General features: G+C 35.9%; 1 protein-coding gene across 9 annotated transcripts in view; it reads left to right on the forward strand.

Annotated features, from left to right (window-relative positions):
* The first annotated feature begins 3,585 nt into the window (after positions 1-3,585).
* Positions 3,586-18,235, forward strand: part of SLC8A1 (solute carrier family 8 member A1) — a 376,616-nt gene continuing 361,966 nt past the window's right edge. For 8 of the 9 annotated variants that reach the window (XM_037807853.1, XM_037807855.1, XM_037807858.1 and 5 more), the window contains exon 1: positions 3,610-3,721. The gene's annotated coding sequence lies outside the window, so the exon portion shown is untranslated. Of the gene's footprint in view, positions 3,722-18,235 lie in introns of all 9 variants that reach the window. The other variant, XM_037807837.1, reaches the window with a different exon arrangement.

An 18,235-nucleotide genomic window follows, 5' to 3' on the forward strand; every position in this document is an offset into this window, starting at 1 on the left:
TAGAATGGATATTTTTATCTAACTGCCTTCAAATCCTTTGAATACTTGCTATGTGCATTAACAAATCTTTCATAAAAGGTTCTTTCCATATTGTTAGATAAAAGAAAAGTTTTTAAAAATCACCAAAATTTGATTATCTGTGATCTTTTAAAAATTACCATCCTTATCTCCCTCTTTCATACTAATAATTTGGTCAGATGTCCACTCTAAATGGTCTGTGCTAATGTAGTGACCAGCTGCCCTGCATAACTGGACACCGTAGATCACCTGCCCAGCTTAATCAAATGATGTTGATATTTTGGATGCTCTGCTTTCTATATCCTTATGACTTGACAGTCTCTTACCTAGATGGGCAATGGGATATTTGAGCTTCCTATACCCTATATTACAGGGAGGGCTGCCAGGTTAATGGTCATTAGCTGAGTATTAACTGCCGTTTGTTCATTTTTCACTCATTTATCAATGTATTTAATCCTTCAACAAACGTATGTTAAGGTTTGCTTTATAGGACAAACACTGTGATGATGCTGGAGATACAAAAAAAAAAAATTCCAGTAATTCACAGTCTGATGGCCAAAGGCAGACAGGTAATAATAATATGCCTTCCTTACATGCCTTAGAATACCTGGTGGTGAGGTCAGGAAAGACTTCCAGAAGCAGGAGACAATGAGCTGAATCTTAAAGACTGAGGATATATTCTTCTGGCAGACAAAGGTGGAGTACAAGTACATTTGTGCTTTTGTTGGGGGTTGTCCATTGACGACAACAGTCCATTGAAAGAAACAGGCCATGAGAAGTGCCCCCTAGTGAAGGAGCATGCCCAGATGAGCCATGCCATAGCCTTCCTCATCAAGTTAGGCACATCTGGGTCAACACTTTAAATCCTTAAACCCACATTTGCAAGGCCCATGGGAGGTCAATCTAACCTGTTTCTTTGGAAGTGTGAAGGCCTTTAACCTCTTTATCAGATCTTTTCCTCTACATGGACCCTCCAGAGTTGGGAAAGATCAGAATAGAGGTAAGTCTCCTAAGCCTCCCCTAGACGACAGGCTATCTGAGATAAAGGAGGGGACAGCAAACCTCACCAACGACATGCTGATTCAATCTGGCTGACCCAAAATGGACAATCACGTTTTGGAATTTATAAGCTTCCCATAACTTCAATGTTCCTAACTTCAGAGCAGAATTCCTAGGAGGTTTGATGTGAAGCCAGTCAAATAAGTGTCTACAAATTCTTCTTTGAACAGAAAGCAGACTCTTCAGCCCTGTTACATTTAAACACCAAGTCACTGCAGGTTCTACATATCAACCGTGCTATACATTAAATAAATAATATCTTATGTTTTTATAATCCCTTACAATTATGAAGATATATCACATACATTAACTCATAAGATAATTCAGGGTGAGGCAACCAAGCATTCTCTTTCCCAACAGAAGAGAGAGAACCTATGACCCGATGAAGGTCACACACTATTAAGTAACAAAGGTAGGGCCAGAATACGGGCTTTTAATTTGAATCTTGAATCCATAGTCTTGAATCCACTTTTTTAAATTAATTATGGTTTCGTTTTTCTCACATGATAAGAAGTCCAGAAGTGGGTTGCTACAGCTACTCAATGATGCTAGTAAGAAATGAAGTCTTTTCTCTTTCTGCTACCCCTTCTTTAGCTTGTATATGTATGTCCTCATCCTTGTCCCTTCCTGGACACCAAATAGCTGTTGTAATTCCAGGCTTCATGTTTTGTTTTGTTTTGTCTTCTGGGAAGGAAATAGGTGCAAGGGGTAGCAGGGACGAGAGAGTCAAAAGCTGAGCCTGACCCTTTTTGACAAAACCAACAGCTTTCCTGGAAGTCCTAGTGCTACCCAGGAGACTCCTGTTTACCCCTCACTGGCCAGAACTGTGTTATATAGTCATTCCAAGTTCCCAGGGAGGATGGAAAAGGAGAATTTTTTTTCTTTTTTTTTTTTTTTTTTTTTTTTTTGTACCTCTAAAGAATATAAAGGCAAGGTAAGAGGGGAAATTAAATGGTTTCTCAATAAGTATCTACCATGTCTGTCACTGAGCTTTTTAAAAATCATATCTCAGTTTTCAATAGATATAAATCATTATTGTACAAAATAGCTCTGTTTGGAGGGGCTAGGAAGGGGGAGGGAGGAATAACAGAATATTTTGAATTAAAAAAATTAAACAGCATATTGTCCCTTTCTTGTCTTGGCCTTAGTGCTTTTACACAGAGATTTCTCAGATTTAGGATCCCCCAAACTGTCATTCATGCATCTGTTTTGTACTTTTCCCTCTCTCTTTTCTCTTTTAAGTTTTAACAGAAATTTTTAATATATCCAAAGTAGAGAGAATAGTGTAATACCCTTGCATGTACCTATCAACTACCTATAGCAATTATCATCATTTCATCCATCCTTCCCTTTATCCTCTGGAATATTTTAAACAAACTATGGCCATTTTTGATACATCAAAGTGAATTATGCCTGTATGTCTCAAATTTCTTTTTACTTCTTCAAAAGAGAACCTGCTAGTGTTTCAGCATGATCTTACAAAGAATTTAACCAATGGAAAAAAGTTGTTTGGAAACTGCCAGTCCTCCCTTCCTCACCCCAACCCTGTCTGTGGGTATTTTGACATAAGAGTAACAACAAATTGGAAAAAAAAAAAAAAAAAAGGATAAATGAGAATGTAGATTTAAGAGAGAAAGACAGGAGGGTCAAGCAGTTCCAGCAACCTCTAAGGGAGTAAGTGTCTCCCTACTATACAAAGCAGAATTTATTCCCCATTTAAGATTTAGGTTCCAGTGTCATTTAAAGTATCACTGACAATTAACAAATGTAGCAATTAGTATTCTAGTTCAGATTTGCATTCTTTAAAAATGTAAATTTACAAAAAGTTTTAGAAATATCAAAGGTTATGCTACACTAAGAACTGAGCAAGAACCACCATGATTTCCTAAAGGAAAAGCTGTTCAAATAAGCATCTGGCCTCTCCTTCTCCCTAGGAGATTCTGATTACTTTGACCCTCTGCTACCTTATCCTTTAAGACAAATAATCCAGAATGTTTTATACTTCACAACCCTTTCTAATCAAAGTAATGCATTAAGAGGTATTTATTCATTCACGTAGTGGTTTTATCCATTTGTTTAGCCATTCATTTATATAAATATTCACTAAACTTTCTGAGGGTCCTGTATATATCATATCGCTAAAATCTTTAAAAATGAAGATTCCTGTAAGGAACTGTTATATTATCTCTGTTTTCATAAAGCTAACTTGCACAGCCTGAAAGTTCTATGTGGGAAATCAGGTAGAAATAGGTTGTACTCTAAACATCTGGAAGGTGGAAATGTCAATCTCAAAAGTGTGTTTGCAAAAAGGCACAGGGGCAGGATCACGGGGTGGGAATTAGCCTGGCTGGAAGGATCTCTATATGTGTATTTTTATCATCCATGTGTTGGGTGAAGCGGAGAGCTGCCAGATAGCTTCTTTTCGACAGCTTGGAGTTGCTGTTGGGAGCAGATCCATGTAAGGAAGCGAAAGCCGAAAGGCACAGATAAGCAGAGATCCAGCTATGCAAACCATGTTTAGAGACACTTAAAGGACAAGCATCCCAGGTCCTTTCTTTCTGGTAAATTTGGAGAAGCCATCACACCGGGTCTTTTTTCGCATCCAGCCCATGCGGACTACCTGAGCAATCAAGGCTTCACAAAGGTAGGTGCAGGACTTTTGCGATGAAACTTATCCACAAGATCATCGTGAATATTCCCTCCCAAGTCCTTACTGTTCCTAAGGAAAGCTGTCAGATAATATTTTAGAAAAGAAAAAAGAAAGAAAGAAAGAAAGATTTAGGTTGGGGCTTGTGACTGAGAGGTGTTTCAGAGGTCTGTCTGCCAAGAGGGAATGTGACAACAAAGAATTGCTGCCAAATAGAATCCTTTTATCCCCCATCACTTACCGTTGGGATTTTTGTGAGACGCCTCGAAATTGCCAGCACCTTTTGGAACGGGCCGCAGCTTCCTATGTGGTTCTGATACGCGCTGCGTATTTTAGGATGGTGTAGGTGGGATTTGTGCCTTTCCTTGCTTTTGCTTCCAAATCCAGCATAAACACACATGTGTGGCCAGTCCTTCTGTAGACATAGGAAGAGCTGCTTGTAAACGACGTTATTTTTTTTGGCAACTGCAGTCATTTTTGCAGTGTTTCTCAGATCGGAGGTTGATTACATCCTGTTCGGAGATTCTTCGTTTGTTTTCACAAACATGGGATCTTGTGCAAGCTGAAATCGTTGAAACCAGCAATTTCCCTATTAAAGCCCCTAACAACTTTTCACATTACCTTTTTAAATTTTTCCTTTTTTTGTTAGCATCTGAAACCTTAAGAACTTGAGAAATTTTTCCAAGGATTACTATATTTTTGCTATCAGTGATGTTTGAGGATAGTAGATTTTGGCAGAATAACAAACGTGTGTCTCAGAAATCTGCGATAAAAGTATGAATGTGAACACAAGAGCAACAATACCAGATCTATATGAATTTACTGTATTTTCTAGAAAACTGGTCAAAACAGCAAAACCATATCAATTGAACTTTGAAATGTGGCACCAACTAATTACCCAAATGTAGTAATTGGATATTTAAGACTGTCTTTTTTTAATAGTTAGCAAAGACTGTGAACTACTGGCAAATGCTCATGAAAGTCAAGGGAAACAAATGCATGTCATATCTATAAAATAGGTATATTTTTCCAAGACTGAATTAAAAGATTTTTTTACACAAGATAATGAAATTCAAACACAAGACTTATTTTGTTGCGAATAATGTGTCTGCAATTCAAGCAAGATTTGAACCAACTCCTTATTTAGTTGTATGTTTTAATTTTTATGATTGAGCATGAGAAGGAAAACAAGAAAAAAACTGAATGTGATTTTCCTTCCCTGATGACAAAACATAACACAGAAAATGATTAATAGACAAGTGTAAGAAAAGAATAAAAATAGTATATAATACTGACCAAAGAGATGTTCTTTGGATAAATTAGATAGCTGGGAAAAGCAATTCACCTAAGAGGTATAGATGAAATAGTGTTAGTTATGCAGTGGTTTCTTCCGAACATTAATGTTTGATAACACCAAAAAAAAAAAAAAAAAAAAAAGTAGCAGAGAAAGAGAAAACATGGTTCTATCACAACAATAATAAATTATCGTTATTGAAATAATTATAATTAGAATCCTAAAAGCTGGATTTTTTTTCATCAAATTACTCTTTTACATGTCTGGTCTATTCAGATTGACAACACATTAAATTAACAACACATTCAAACTTACCCTTTTTATATCTCCAAGATATTCTATTTTCCTTGGGTTAAAAATACTAATATTCTGTATCTGCAAAAGACAGAGAGAGAGAGAGAGAGAGGGTGCTATGCCTTCTTTTTAAAAACTGAGACAAGCTGTCTTAACTTGAAAGTAGAACAGTCCTGCAAAAGGATGGTTTTAAAATGCTTAATTAAATACTACATACCAGCCGGCTTTCCAAAAGGAACAGCACAGCAAGAGTCCTTGCAATTTTCAATATGTAAAATGTTCATATAAATTATGCCACTAGTATTTGTGAACAGATGCAATGCATGCATGACATCATCTGCTGTTTTCTCATTTGCTTACTGCCAAGTACATTTCAAGTGTGCACTCCTCATGAGAAATGTCTGCTCCTGTTTTTCTTTAGCAAATAAATTTACAAAGAGTAATGTAAGTAATAGAGAATGACTTACTGCTATTTTTATATATAGAATGTCAACATTTATGGAAGAAAATTAATGATAAACATAGTCAAGCCCCTTGTCCTTTTGACTTGTGATTTCTTAAGCATTCAGTGACTATACATGTAGAAAATCTCAAGGAGATCGTAATGTGAGAAGAGAGATGGAAGTGTTGAGAGTAATGTGAAAAAAAGAGACATTATTACTCTATGGTTTATCAGCTGAGGCATGAAGTAAATTCATGTTGGCCAAGTATGATAGAAAAGTTGAAATTTGTCCAAAGAGCATAGAACACACATTTGAGTCGTTTTTTCTGAATGATGCAGCTAGACTGGGAAGCTTTTGGGCCTTGTGTATTGTGCTACAATGGGCAGGAGGAGCTAGTGCTTTTTAGGGGCTTTGATAAGGAAGAATATCTCTGAGTATTGGGAAGTCACCTACATGAAAGAAAGAGAGGGGATTTATTTTTCAGGAGCATGGAAAATTTCATGCCACAGGAAAGGAAAATTGTAGGTCAAGTTTCAAGGAAAAGAGAGTTGTTGATCATTATAAAAAAAAAAAAATTCCCTTGGGAACCTTAAATAAAATAAAATTTGCTCAGGTGATAAAATATTGTGGAACTTTGAAAGGTCCCAGGAGGAACACTGAAAATTTCAGGAACTTTAAAAATCACAGGAGGCATGAGACTGGGGGAAGGAACTGGTAAGGAATTTGAAGACCAGAGAGGTTGTGTGCTTTCTCCAAGGTCAATCAAAGGAAAGTAGAAGTTCTCCAGAATCTAGAGACCCTGGTTGTCTCTTTAGAATGGATCTGCCCTGGCTGCATGACTTTCAATTTCTTCATCTTAAAGTTACATCATATTTTCAGGTGTCAGGGAAAGGCACTAGAAGGAAATTCCGGGTGGTTTTAAGGTGTTTAAAGTAAGACAGAGGGCGCAGATTCACACAGTACTTAGTGTTACTGAGGAGACACAGCCTTCGCCGTCCCATTTGACTTCTTACCCCAAGATGGGCCACAGACCTCAACTCTTGACTGCATATTAGAATAACTTAGGGGGGCTGAAAGCTACTGATACCCAACACTGCAGTCCTGATAAACTAAATATGCTGGTGGGGTCCAGGCAAGGGTAGTTTCTTTTTTAAATCCACCCCAAGAAATTCTAAGGAGCAGTGATGCTTGAGAACTACTTGCTTGTTACAATAATAATAAAAAAATGCTATCTAATCTAATGAATTTCAAAAGGGGCAATTAGCAGAACCTAGCTGAAGATAAAAAATGTGTTCTTTCCTAGAAAAGTAATTTCTTTGAAGGTTTTATTGCTGTTTTATTAATCTTGGCTGACAGGGAATTCCTGTTTAACACTTTTAGCAGATTTAAACTTTTTCTCTATCATAAAGGATTGATTTGGATCTATTTTATATCTCCAACTACTTAGCCTGAATCCCATGTGGATGCTACTCACAATTATTGAAAGACATAAAATATATATATGATATTGTATTTCTTAACTGCAGCTGCTAGATGCAGTTTTATAGTGTTTTAGCAGAACATCAAGCAGCCATCTTGAAAGGGCATACTGATTTTGGATGGCAACAGTTTTCTAAGGAATAGGCAAGCAATGCCATCTTTGTCTTTTAGCTTTATAGTAAATGCCAAGAACTTTGGAAACAGAGTGTGTGATTTTATGCAAGCGATATATTAATTTATCGTATATCAGAAGCATATAAAGGAGAAACTAACACTTGCCAGAATACTAGGAAGATAGCGTCCAGGACGGACTCTTTACATTTAAGTGAGAGATGAAGACTAAACTCTCAGAGCCCTGCAAAGATTTCAGGCTGAATGCTGATAGAGTCAAAACAAGTAACTACTGTAGCTTTCAGCTCCCGGTAAAGAAGATTATTCAAATCACTTGGTGGAGATAGCCACCAGCATAGTGAGTGCTGAGGTTGATTGGAATCAGTAGCCTGTGTTTCTTTTTAGCTCTTCAATATATTGATAGCTTTAAGACTTTGGACAAGTAACCTAACCTTTGTAAGCTTCCAGTACCATCTCTGTAAAATGTGAACCCTCAAGCTAATGACAGTTGTTGAAGGGGTTTGGTGGCATAATGCAAATAAAGAGCTTTGCGTCATGATCAATAAATGGTGGTGCCCTTGTTATAACCTATACTAGAACCAAATGCATTATTCCTAAGAGACTGATTCCCTTGCTACTAGGGTGTTAAACTGAAGAATGATCACATTTCAAGGAAAATTTTTTTTAACTTTATAAAAAATTAAACACACATGCACACATTTCTAGACAAAATAAAACGAAGGAATAGGAAAAACAAATATCCTGAAATAACTTCATTACTTCCAATATGCTCCTACTATACCAGAAGAAAATTAACAAACTGTAGTCATTCCTGAGCATTCCCATATCATTAAGATTACCCTCAATATCTTATCTGTTCTTATTAGATTATCCTTCCCCCTTCACTAACTGTTATCTATCTCTAGGTCCCGATATTCTACCTTAAGTGTTCACGTAAGTGGTAACATACAATGTCTCTCCTTTTGTATCTGACTTATTTCACTCAACATTATGTCCTTAAGGTTTGTCCATGTTGTCATATGCTTCATGACCTCATTCCTTCTCACTGCTGCGTGGTATTCCATCATATGTATGTACCACATTTTGTTTATCCACTCATCTGTTGAAGGATATTTGGACTGTTTCCATCTCTTGGCAATTGTGAATAATGTTTCTGTGGACATCAGTGTGCAAATATGTGTTCATGTCACTGCTTTCAGATCTTCTGGGTATATACTGAGAAGGGAAATTGTTGCATCGAAGGGTAACTCAATATCTAGTTTTCTAAGGAAACACCAGACTGTCCTCCAGAGTGGCTGTACCATTATACAGTCCCACCAACAAGGAATAAGAGTTCCAGTTTCTCCACATTCTCTCCAGTATTTGTAGTTTCCTGTTTGTTTAATGGTAGCCATTCTTATTTGTGTGAGATGATAACCTCACTGTGGTTTTGATTTGCCTCTCCTTAATAGTTAGTGAGGAGGAACATTTTTTCATGTGTTTTTAGCCATTTGTTTTTCCTCTTCAGAGAAATCTTTTCATATCTTTTGCCCATTTTATAATTGGGCTATTTGTACTATTGTCATTGAGTTGTAAGATTTCTTTATATATACAAGATATCAGTCTCTTATCAGATACATGGTTTCCAAATATTTTCTCCCATTGAGTTGGCTGTCTCTTTACCTTTTTGACAAATTTCTTTAAGTTACGGAAGCTTTTAATTCTGAGGAGTTCCCATTTATCTATTTTTTTTCTTTCGTTGCTTGTGCTTTAGGTGTAAGGTCTAAGACGCGACCTCCTAATACTAGGTCAAGGAAAGTAATAGATGGAATTCTTAGATGCCTTCAACTCTTAAGTTTCTGAAATCAACCCAACTCTAATGCTGAACATCTGGGGATATTGATTAAATGCTTTTTAATTGGTTGATTATGAATTATACTCCTTTTCTAAATCATGCCATGAAGTGAGTCCACAAGCTGTCATTTTGGGTATCAAAAATAAATAAATACAGGCATGCATTAATTCATGACTATTAAGAGGCACATGCACACACAATTTAAAAAATGAAGTCATACCATAATAGAAGTGAAGGGGACAGTTAATAAAAAATGTGTTTTCTGAACAGAAATAATTTTCTGAACAAAATAAATAAGATAAAATAATAGAAGAATCCATTGATTATTTATTCAAATATCTTAGATTCCAATTAATAATTGGAATAGTATATAACAACATTAATAACTCTGGTCCCTGAAACTGTCCAGAAGCTTGCCCTCTAAACAACTAGATTCAGCCATATATGAAACATTATGAACCATTATCAATTACAAGCTATTGTTAAGTTTCATTTAATATAATTTTAAGTAAAACTATTTCTAAATTTTAATGAATTTCATTACTACTTTACACATATGGATAAAGCACATTCTGTGCAATCAGAAATCTTTTGTTGGTTAAAAATCTGAATTCTAGATTCAGACAAACCTGTTTGAATCCCAGTAATGCCAATTACTGCTATACTAAGCAAATTATCTAAAAATTATCTTAACGTGTGTTGAACGCTTACTATGTCCCGAGCACACTTAATAAACAAGTTACAGGTACTAACGTACTAATTTTCACTATTACCCTATAAGATAGGCACTATTATTTGACAGATAGGGACAGTGAGGCACAGAGAGGTTAAGTAACATGCCCAATGTCACACAGCTAATAGAGGAGGAAGGATTTGATGCCTTTGCTTAGCCACTGTGTTACACTGTCTCACAACTGTTTCCTGGCCTTTTTGAACTGGAAATAATTCAAATATTTTCATGGTGATAAAATTAATGTATGGAAAATATTCAGTATAATGTCTAGCAAGAAGTGTAAAAGGACAGTTATTCTTCTCAGATTACTGTTCTTTTAACAGTTAATATTTTTAATTAATGAGCTAATCATTTGAAATAGTGTTTCTGTATACCAACTGTAAAAAAAATAACATTCATTGTTGAGTCACCAGTTGTCAGAGACAGGGGTTAAATTATTATTTTGTGGCTGTATTCCATCCTTGTATCCTCTCAGCCTATCATAGTATTTTTCAATAAATGTATTCTAAATTTTTAACCTCAATCCCCAAAATTGATGCTAAATTTTTATACTCCTTCCCCAATTCTTCACTGTTATATTGCAGATAATTTTGCAGAAAAATGATAAAATTAGATAAGAATCATAGAAATGAAAGTTAGTATTGTATTCATAGATCTATCTCACATACATGTTAAATTGCATTTAAACTTCGATTTATGACTCTAAAATAAGGAACAAGAAATCCACTTGATATTCCATTTATATTTTAGATTCAGCTTATGAACAAAGACCTTTGGGTTTTCAGCATACAATTTTTACCAACATTTTAGGGTTTTGTGTTTAGTTGTATACAAATCACAATGAATATATATTTTAACTATGGCAATGCAAACTGTAAAAAATTTGATCACTTTTTTGCAAAGAGAAAGTAATGAAAACTCACCTCTTACCACACTTTATCATCCATGTGCAGAGGAATAGATAATCAAATCCACATCTAACAATCTAGTTTTACTCCATGACACATTCAAGATCATTTATTAAACAGTTTTCCTACAAATGATTTCGCTACCATTAATATACATGTTATTTTGCTTTGAAAAGATTAACATGTACTGTGATGCAGGCAAGAGAAAGAGAAGACAAAGAATATGATTAGAGACTTACAAAAGCTGGGATTCTTTCAGGTCCCATAAACATAGAGGCTTTTTTTTTTTTTTTCATTTTTAATGGAAATTAAAAAAAACAGTAATTTATTAAATTATATCATGCACCTTCCAAAGCAATTCCAGCATTAAAAAACAATAAAACAAAAACACACTATGCTAAAAATTAGATACCCAAAGTTACATTATAAATAAACTAAAGTTAAGCAACATTTATATACTTAGCTTATATCAATACATGTGCCCAACTGAAAGTGAGGATCCATGCTCATTTGGGGAAACCTGAATAAATAAACAAATGATGTAGAGAGTATGTACCCCAAAGTTCACTTTATATGTGGAGGTGGGGAGAGGGGTGAAATCCGTTCTGGATTTGTCCAAGTTACTGAGTAATTTGATCTATTTTTCAAGGGAATACTCAAGAACTAGTCATTAAGTTGGCTGGAAACCAGTTCTCCAAAATTCACCCAGGATATAACCTTTCAAACCACATTTTCCAAAGTGTGGTCTGATAAGGAAGTGTTCTTCCATATCCTTGATGAAATAAAGGATTCTGTGAAGGCAGTGGCAGGAGGTGAGAGGATTTTAACCAGGGGTGTGATCAGATATGTGATGGCTCCCTTAATTTTGTAACTCTATAACCTGCCCTATTTCCTGACACAAAGTATTTAATTAATGTTTGATGAATAAATGAGCAAGTAAATGAATATTCTTTACTCATGCTAAGTAACATTTATTATTCAAAATTATGGAATAGTATTCGTATAGTCTAACAAATCTGCAAACATTTGCTAAGAGGATGCAAAAATAATTTGGTATGCTTTCTTTCATTTTTATTGTAGCAACCAGTGGGATCAGGCATGTAATATATTTAGGTCCTATCACATAATAATTACCCAATGAATATTAGCTATTATTATTCATTCAGCAAACATTAATTGAGCTGAATTAGAAATAGAATATTATATTCTAAAAACTGTACTTTGGTGAATAAAATGACGGCAAAGACAAAATCTTCACCCTCAAAGAATTTGTTAATGAAAGTCTAGGAAATAAAGTTAAAGCATTAAAAACTTCCAGAAGATGATAACAATACAAGACAATAGTCCAGAACAAGAGGAAAATAAGTCTGGAAAGGAAGGTGGCTGGCAGGTTAAAATGTTAGTGCTTCTTCAGTGGAGAAGATGAAAGATGTGATAAAAGAGTACCTTAGGAAGAAAATCTGTGTGGCAATGGGTGGGAATTTTTCTAAAGAAAAAGTGTGAGATTTATTTCTAGATTTATATTCACCTTGTCTGTTTCCCTTTGTATCTATATATATTGGCCTAGCATGAACACATATCTGATAACTATGCATTTTCCACCATATCTTGTGGCTTGGACAATCATTATTCAAAATGTCAGCTTTTATTATCATAACCACAGAAAAAATCATGTCTGTGAACAATTATAAAATTGTGCATCAACTGATACATACGTTCCCAACTTTACTTATTTCTAGTGCTTATGTCAAAGATAATAAGAGCGGAGACAAAGTTTACCAAATAGAGCACCAAACCTCAGCTCCCAGCAGTATGATTTTTGGCGTCAGTTTCTTCATTTGTAAATTAATAATGATAATACAGATTTAGCTGGTTTTGAGAAAGTGTGCCCAAATGAGATAGTGGATGAGAAAGCATAGAAACATGGTACATGATAAAGTGTTGTCCCTCGATTCCTTAGAAATGCAGCTAAGATCATCAGACAGAAAGGTGGAACTACAGCCTCTGCTCCTCGTTCTGCCTCTGGCTGACAAATTAGATTCATGAATAATGTGAACTTTTCTGAACTGCAGCAAAGGGAAGGATGGGACTATATACTCTTGAGGTCGCTGTTGTTTTCAGATCTTTATATTTTTTAACCTCAAAAGCAATTCCTCGTGCTTGCGTTTCCTCTTTGGATCCCAGAGCTGATTTTTAGTGGTTGCACTAAAAATGTTTTGTTAAAAAGCTACTGGATTGAGGACAAAAATGTCCATGTAGCTAAAAGAAGCCTTACAGGTTAAATGCATGATTCATCATAAGGCAGTGGGACAAACAGACTTGTGGGGTCCATTTGTTTTTAGAATTTGGCCAAATGGTTCAATTATTTGATTGCAAGGATTGCAGAAGCCTGAAGCAGAGAGAAGGCACATAGTTTCTGGGAGATCAGGTCTGACCTTAAATTTCTCAAAGCTACCATAATGCTTGGAGAGGGAAAAATGTCAAGTTCAAAAAAATAAGGTCAGAGGAGGGAAAATGATGAAGAATAAACAACACAGACAAATATTGCTACTAGGTGGTTGTCCAGTAACGCAGGCAAAATGGTGGGAATATTGCTGGGTTGTGATGGGTGAAGAATTGGGTTCTGAATGTTCTGGATCTGAGCTTCCTTGAGCAGAAAATAAAGACTTGAATTAGATGAATTTCTAAGGTGCCTTACAACTATTCAGTGTTTGTGAGGCTGAAATAGATAATGTTTTGAAATATTGTTTTTATAGAAAGAAAATCTTTTGCATTGCTTTGTCTTTGGGCTTTACACTTTCAAAATAGAAATCCTATGTTTTAACGTTGGACTTTTTATTTTCACATTCTTGTATGGTAGGAACATAAATTTAGTAGTAGGAGGTACTGTGAATAGCAGGGTTTTTTAGTCCAAATTTGAAAAAATATTGCTTACTAACTCACCATTGTGCCAAAATTGTGGCTCTTCTTATTCTGTATTTAATGTAATTCATGTATTTCTCTATATGATTATCATCTTTGCCCATATGTTCCAACTAGATATCAGGCATCATAAAGTTTTGCTGTGCTTTATAATTTTTACTTCTTTTCACTTATGTCATTAATACCTCATGTTCAATATTTTTGCTAAGCTGATTCCAAAAGACTTCCTTTTAAAGTCCCTTATCACCTGAATAGGTAATTGTGAATCCACTACTCCTTCCCCTTCTCCCTCCCCACACAAATCATCTTACAACATTACAGTGTTATGTTCCACCTTGCATCTTCAGCCTATAATCTGAATTTTTCATTTATTTGTTCATTAAGTACCTAAAAAGTACTCATCTTTATTTCTTAGAAATTTAGTAGAATGCTGGGTATCTAGTAGGGTCTAACAGAACTTGAATAAATTAATAAGAAACATGATTTTATTCATTCCATAAATGAATGAGAGTTTTGGAGAAACAAATAATTAGAGCATATGAAATTAGGAATACATGAAGAGCTGAAAACTTCACAACAAAATTATTCTGTTCCCGTTATCTCCTGAAATACTAAAGTTTCTGTTGAGAATCCACTTCAGTAATCAAAGGTTAAAACAATAACGGTTTTCTCCTGTCCTCTCTCCATCTCCAACTTGGTTTGTCCGTATCCCAGTGTGAACCTGGGTCTCTACGCCACTTTCCCTTCAATGATTATGCCACAGTCTACCAGTGTAGGAAAAAAAAGCGACTCTGGAATCTACAAAGAGTGATGATAAGCATCAGAAAAATGAAAAGAGATGTTTAGGTTAGTGAAAAGGCACAGAACCATGACCCTTGAGAAGAAGTCTCCTCTCACCCTCTTTGGGCTTGTTCCTGACTTGCAAGGAGTCCGTTTCCCATCCTGCATCTGGTCTATACCTATTTCCTTTTACAGGGCTCGCATAATCCCAAATAAGCACAGCAAAATTTGAATCAAGGTTTACCTTGTTTTACAGATGGTGAAACTGAGCAGACAGACCTGATTCCTAATTCTGCTCCTGTCAGAAATTACCAGCAGGCTCTCCCCTTAGGCAGGTTTCTTCAGTTCTTTAAGCCCCAGTGGCCCATCTGTAAAACAGGACCCAGATAATCTCCTAGAGTTGGTGCGAGAGTTACGTGAGATGATGTTTGTAGCACTTTATGCTGTACCTGACACAGTGAGCACTCGATAAATGACAGTCATAATTACAGAGTATCATTACAATTACAATTATTTTACATTACAACTACAATTATGATTATTTTGTGGGACTCTGACACAGATCTCCCACTTTGAAATCCAACATTTTCCTATAACAGAGCCTCAGTCTCTCAAAGCTTTGCAGTCCACATCACTAAGCATTCACTGCAGATGGAAAACTCAGCGGTATAGAATGACTTTTATTGAAATAATACAATGAGTAGATACTCTGTAGCCATGTTAAGAATTAGAAGACATGAACACAATCCTGAAAAAGCTCAGTCAAGTAAAGGAATCAAATTGTATGTAATACTAAAATGGCAGGAGGAAAGGAACTAGTATGAACTTAAGTAACCTTTGAAAGTAAAGATGATCTTAGGTGGAGAAAAATAAAATATGAATTAGGAGATTAATGCCCTAGTGCAAAAAAAGTTTGTTTTCCATTTTCCTTTTTTTTCCTTTGTCGCTTTGCTTTAAAAAAAAAAAGTTGGTTTTGTTCAAAAGTATACTGTTATATGAGACTTCCCTTTTGACAGTCAAAAAGGAACATGCTCATATTTTCCGCATGCTGAATTGGCTCTTTAAAAAAAAAATGAGGGTGAGCCACTTGGAAATCCTGTTTCAAGAGAATCTGCCTTCACATCTTTGAAATAAGATGGCCAGAGTCAATCCTAACAGCAAATTAATGGATCTGGTTTCTCTAAATTCCATCTCATTGTAATTCCCTGACATTTATATTCTTTCACCAACTGTCAGTGAGCTCAGGGGGGAGATAAAAAAGCCTTCACTTTCTTTTGGTTATTTGTTTCTGTCCACAGAAGGTGTCCCCCTTGTGGCAATAACAAAAGCTGGACTGGCATTGCGTCTAATCTTGTGATATTTCCTACACGTGCAAAAGCCTTTAGTTTTCTATCTTTGTATACTTTAATAGTTCTCATTTCCAAAAGAGTCTATTTTTATTCAAATATTCATTCCTATCTGGAAGTTAATGCTAAACTCAAAGCCAGATATGTAGTCAGCTGGCTTGAAACATTTTAACCTCACTTATTTTTTATTCTCCTTCCCTGGGACTGGTCATATTGTTTTTCCATGAAGTAGTATTGGAGATTAAGATGGTGTTATCTGTCCATTAACAATTTACCCACTGGAGCATGAAAAAGCGCTTAAGCACAAGTGTCTGTTTCAATGCCAGGGCTGACCATTCAGCTGCCTCGATTATGCAATCAGCTCTGTGTTTAGTAGCGATGGGAAAACCAGTCTGAGTCAGCAGGCCCTGCAGTGGGCTCCTTTCTCTCCTGTTTTCCTCTCCTTGGAGTCCGAATCAACACTAAAGTAGTGAGAGTTGACAGTTTTGCTTATTTTTTCAGGAAGTATCTCAACTGAACTGCTGCTCTTCTGTTTTAAGTAGAAATGAACTATTTTTCCTCTACTATGTCGATATATCCAGTTATCGTCTCCAAAACTTCAGGTATAGTAAAAGTTCCATATGCTGCTTTATTCAAGCAAAAAAAGATGATTGAAGCTCTGAGATTAATTTTATAAAGAAAGTCCAAACTAGACTCACCTTATTTAGAGAATTAAAAATAAAGAAATGAATGTGAAATAGTCCCCCTAGTAAGCTAATACAATTTCAAGGACTTTTGGGAAAAATGCAGATTATGAATCTAAAGTGTTGGAAATCATCAAACATCAAGGGGAAAATCTGAGTAATGGTAAATCAGCATTTTAATCATATAGATTTCTACAGCTTCCATATTTTACCTCAAGCACCACCTCCTCAGGGAGGTCTGAGAGTAGGTGTTTTTTCACCACTGGCAACTCCATAACTTAGTTTGTCTCCTACGTACAGTACGTGCTGTTGATTGAATAATCGTTGAAATGAATTGGATTATAATAATAATACTTCATTTATTTACAGCATCTTATTTTCAAAAAAGTAATGCCACATCCATTGAAATGTATATTGTATACACTAGATTAGGATGGTACTAATAGGGAACCTCATTAACATATTGTTTTTGGACATATATTCCATTTTCTGCATATTCTTTATAACTTGTACTCATTTGTATATTATCTTGTGTGTTTTCCAAAAATGAAACAATTTTAGAAAATCATACATAGAGTGGTACATTATGTAAAACACATTATGGAGTAGTAGGATTACTTGTTAGAAAGAGGAGTAACACATATTGTATTGACTAATAGCAGAATTAAATTTCAGGGACATGATCTGATTAAACATCAAGATCCTGAGACCTGCTGAAGTAGGTTCCACCGTCTCTGATCCTGAGTTCTGAAGCAGGAGACATCAGTTCTCTCTTTCACAGTCTTATGGGGATCTCTTTTGAGAGATTGTGATTGTTCTAGAGAGAGTAATGGTTTAGTCACTAATAACTTAATTAAGAGTATTCAATTAAGGGTTGTTTATTGTGTGTCTTCTTTTGATAGGAGAAATCAGAGCAAAATGGCAACAATGATCCCTGAGATAAAAGAGAGATTACAGAAAGGGGGAAGATAAACACAGTGAGGACAAACATACCACCTGCCTCATTATTTGCTTAACATCTCCCAGTATTTAAAAGTAAATGAAGAGGGCGGGGCAAGACGGCAGACTGGTGAGCTGTATGTTTTAGTTACTCCTCCAGGAAAGTAGGTAGAAAGCCAGGAACTGCGTGGACTGGACACCACAGAGCAATCTGACTTTGGGCATACTTCATACAACACTCATGAAAACGTGGAACTGCTGAGATCAGCGAAATCTGTAAGTTTTTGCGGCCAGGGGACCCGCGCCCCTCCCTGCCAGGCTCAGTCCCGGGGGAGGAGGGGCTGTCAGCTCCGGGAAGGAGAAGGGAGAACTGCAGTGGCAGCTCTTATCGGAAACTCATTCTACTGATTCAAACTCCAACCATAGATAGACTGAGACCAGACACCAGAGAATCTGAGAGCAGCCAGCCCAGCAGAGACGAGACATCCATAGAAAAAAAACAACACGAAAAACTCCAAAATAAAAGCGGAGGATTTTTGGAGTTCTGGTGAACATAGAAAGGGGAAGGGCCCTGAGGCGCATATGCAAATCCCGAAGAAAAGCTGATCTCTCTGCCCTGTGGGCCTTTCCTTAATGGCCCTGGTTGCTTTGTCTCTTAGAATTTCAATAACCCTTTAGATCTCTGAGGAGGGCCCGTTTTTTTTTTTGTTTTTTTTTTTTAATC

The sequence above is a fragment of the Choloepus didactylus genome, chromosome 17, assembly GCF_015220235.1.
Source record: "Choloepus didactylus isolate mChoDid1 chromosome 17, mChoDid1.pri, whole genome shotgun sequence".
Lineage (NCBI taxonomy): Eukaryota > Metazoa > Chordata > Mammalia > Pilosa > Megalonychidae > Choloepus > Choloepus didactylus.